Source organism: Quercus lobata, chromosome 11 (genome assembly GCF_001633185.2).
Source record: "Quercus lobata isolate SW786 chromosome 11, ValleyOak3.0 Primary Assembly, whole genome shotgun sequence".
NCBI classification, from domain to species: domain Eukaryota; kingdom Viridiplantae; phylum Streptophyta; class Magnoliopsida; order Fagales; family Fagaceae; genus Quercus; species Quercus lobata.
In genome coordinates, this window is record NC_044914.1 from 34632473 (window position 1) to 34636820 (window position 4348).

Sequence of the window (4348 nt, forward strand, 5' to 3'; positions counted from 1 at the left end):
CGTTTGTCCCATTATTTCTCTTACCAAAACAAAAATAATAATAATAATATATAATACCTCAAGCGTAACTCATAGGCTAGATTATTCCTTTTATAATTAACTAATAATAATAACTAATAACTGTTTACCAGTTCCTCAAAAAAAGAAAAATAATAATAAAAGTAATATAACCATTAAGCCGGCCCTTTTAAAAAAAAAATGTCGGTTCTTTTTTTTAATAGAAAAAAAAAAAGGCCTGTTTTTAGCATTGTCGTTTTTGGCTCATGCCAATACCATGACTATATATATATATATATATATATATATACCCTCATATTTAATTTTAAATTTATTATAAAAAAATAACAGTAAAAGTAAGAATAATTAATTGTGGGGCTTTACTGTAACGGTTAGTGATCTAATAAACTAAAGAAGTTAATTAAAAAATTTGCTTGTGGACCGACAATTACCTGAATTTTTTATATTGTACACTGGTAATTTAAATCAGAGTATAAACCACCATGCGAGGAATATTCCAAGCATATTAACTATATATATGTTACAAAGGGATTTTTATAGTATATTTTATTTTATTTTATTTTGTGTGTGTGTCTTAAAAAATACAACTCTCCCAACATGATTTATTAGCGTGTTATCTTAAGAAAATTCAAGTAATCTAGCGAAAAAATTCAAATGATCAACTTTTATCATTTCACATTTAAACGCGTAAAATAGCCACGGTACGGTGTTCGTCTTTGCTTGCTTCTTTAATCTTCAGCCACCAAACGTATACTATTCACATTTTATCTAAAGCAATTAAAAATTTATTAAAACTCCAGCATCTTATTGCTGAAGCCTTGTATGCAATTTCTATTTGTTATAGAAAAATTTTGAAGGATACCTTGTGTTCTAGGTGCTAAACTAATTAAATACAAAGATAGCAATATATTATATATAGTTGGTCATAACTATTTTTGGTAGCTTTAAGTTGTATATGTGTGTATGTGTGTTTTGACACAATCGTATAGAGCATAGAGAAATAGAAATAGAAATAGAAATAGAAAATGGCTCTCGTCCATGTTTTCCTTTTTATTTTAGATTCCCAATAGTTTTCCTTCATATTTTTTCGTTCCATCTTTTTTTATGAATGACAAATATTTGTTTTATATGACTTGCCAAATACAATATTTGATGATCCAAATATTTTCCTTTTTTCTTTTTCTTTTTTAAGGTTTTCAATCTATAGCGTCTGCTCCTAATGATAGCTCTTTATTATTAGGTCAAGACACTAATCAGTTTTTGGTGTAGGCGGGGATTAAAATTCAGATCTCTTATTTTCCTTTTTCCTTAATTTCTATCCATACTATATCATTAAGCATGTGTTTGGATAATTTTAAAATTAAACTTACTTTCATTGTTAGATTATGTACATTTAAAAAAAAAATTCCTTTTTTTTTTTTTTTTTATATATATAACTACAATTTTATTTATTATTTTTTAAAACTACATAAACAAATAAAAATAGTCCATCCACAAAGACATTAACTGTTGAAATAATAATCTTATTTTTCTTCTGCACTTTTTTATTGTTGTATTAAATAAAAGTTGGTATTTAAATAAGGGGTTGTGATCCAGTGAAACAGCTACGCAATTATCATCCCTATGTGAATTTTTTTTTTTTTTTGAGAAAGTGAAATGTAAAAATTGATAAGGTAAAAAAGTAAAAAATACAAAGTAAAAAAAATTACACAATCAACTTTTATATCTCACGTGGAATGGTAATTGTACAATACAATTACCCTAACTATTGCACCAATCCAAATCCGTAATTAAGCTATAAATCCAACTTATTTTTCTTGTTATAATTCTAATGTTTCATTTTTTATTTTTTTTTTTAAACTTAAGAGCATTCACATCTTAAAAACCTAATTTTTTCTATTTTACATACTTACTTTTTAAAATACCCTATATTATATTTGTGGGGCCCAATAATTCACGGACCAAGCCCATTTGTCCTTAGAGAGTCCAAAGGCCCGAGCCGAGGAGAACTATGGCCCAAGCTCTACAATGCAGAGCACCAAACATTTTTGTGGTGCAGCCGAGGATAACTAAGTCCTCGGCAGATCCAAAACCTCACCAAAAGAAAAAGGATAAAACCGGGATAGAGCCTCAATGGTCCTCGGATCAACTCCGAGGAGTCCCATCCCATAGGGTGCGACGCCTTAGAGCTTAAATGTTTAAGCCCAACTACTTTTTTCTACAATGAACTCCTCTAAAAACCATGACCGGGCATCGCCCCTTGACCAGCGGCTAGCTTTTCAAGCCCACTCTCTACAAATCATATTGTGAGGGATCTTTCGTGTGTGAGCCCAAAAATGTTAATGGGCCGCAAAGGAATCGAGTCCCTACAATTGGCGCCGTCTGTGGGGAGGCTTGCGCGTTGGCGCAGGTGGCGGTGGAGTCAGCTCTCTAGCAAGCAGAAATTCCTGGGGCCTCCTCCGACTCCGACGACATACAGTTGTTGCTCCGGCATAAGCTTCTGCTAGGGGCTACGCCTTACAGTGCTAAGGGCGCGGGCATCTCTAGGGGCTTCCGGCCTCAAGCCAACTTTCCCCGTCCTGGTATAGAGGCTTCTAGTCGAAAAGTAAACCGAATAAAAGAAATTTTACAAGTTTTGGACAAAACCAAGGCTTTGCATGGTCCTCGGACCCAAGCCTATGGGGAAACCAAGTACATAAAAAGATCATAAGTTTTGGACAGAACCAAGGCCTTGCATGGTCCTCGAACTCAAGCCTATGGGGAAACCAAGTACATAAAAAGATCATAAGTTTTGGACAGAACCAAGACCTTGCATAGTCCACGGACTCAAGCCTATGGGGAAACCAAGTACAGAAGAAAAACTCTAAAGTTTTGGACAGAACCAAGGCCTTGCATGGTCCTCGGACTCAAGCCTATGGGGAAACCAAGTACAGAAAAGAAAAAACTACAAGTTTTGGACATAACCAAGGCCTTACATGGCCCTCGGACTCAAGCCTATGGGGAAACCAAGTACAGAAAAGAAAAAATACAAGTTTTGGACAGAACCAAGGCCTTGCATGGTTCTCGGACTCAAGCCTAATGGGGAAACCAAGTACGTAAAAGACTCATAAGTTTTGGACAGAACCAGCGCCTTGCTGGTCCTTCGGAACCCAGCTATGGGAAACCAGTACCTAAAAGATCATAAGTTTTTGGACGAACCAAGACTTGCATGGTCTCGACCCAAGCCTATGGGGATAACCTAGTACATAAAAAGAGTCCTAGTTTTTGGACAGAATCAGGCCTTGCATGGGTCCTCGGACCCAAGCCTATGGTGGAACTAAGTACGTAAAAAATCATAAGTTTTGGACAGAACCAAGGCCTTGTTGTCCTCGACTCATAGCCTATGGGGACCAATGTAACGTAAAAAGATCATAGTTTTGGACAGAACAAGGCCTGCATGGTCCTCGGACCCAAGCCTAATGGGGAAACAAGTACAATGAAAAGATCATAAAAGTTTTGGACAAGAACCAAGGCCTTAGCTGGTCCACGACTCAAGCCTATGGGGAAACCCAAGTACGTAAAAGATCTGAAGTTTTGGACAGAACCAGGCATTGCATGGTCCTCGGACTCAAGCCTATGGGGAAACCAAGTACATAAAAAGATCGTAAGTTTTGGACAGAACCAAGGCCTTGCATGGTCCTCGGACTCACGCCTATGGGGAAACCAAGTACATAAAAGATCGTAAGTTTTGGACAGAACCAAGGCCTTGCATGGTCCTCGAATTCAAGCCTATGGGGAAACCAAGTACATAAAAAGATCGTAAGTTTGGGACAGAACCAAGGCCTTGCATGGTCCCACCGGATCTAATAGGGGAAAACCAGTACATAAAAGATCGAAGTTTTGGACAGAACCAAAGGCCTGCAGGTCCACGACCAAAGCCTATGGGAAAACCAAGTATCATAAAAGATCGTGAAGTTTTGGACAGAACCCAAGGCCTTGCATGGCCCCACGGACATATGCGGAAACAAAGTACATAAAAAGATTGTAAGTTGGACAGAACCAGGCCATTTGCATGGTCCACGGACTCAAGCCTATGGGGAAACAAAGTACATAAAAAGAAATCTCACAAGTTTTGGACAGAACCAAGGCCTTGCATGGTCCTCGGACTCAAGCCTATGGGGAAACCAAGTACATAAAAAGAAATCTTACCAGTTTTGGACAGAACCAAGGCCTTGCATGGTCCTCGGACTCAAGCCTATGGGGAAACCAAGTACATAAAAGAAATCTTATAACTTTTGGACAGAACCAAGGCCTTGCATGGGCCTCGGACTCAAGCCTATGGGGAAACCAA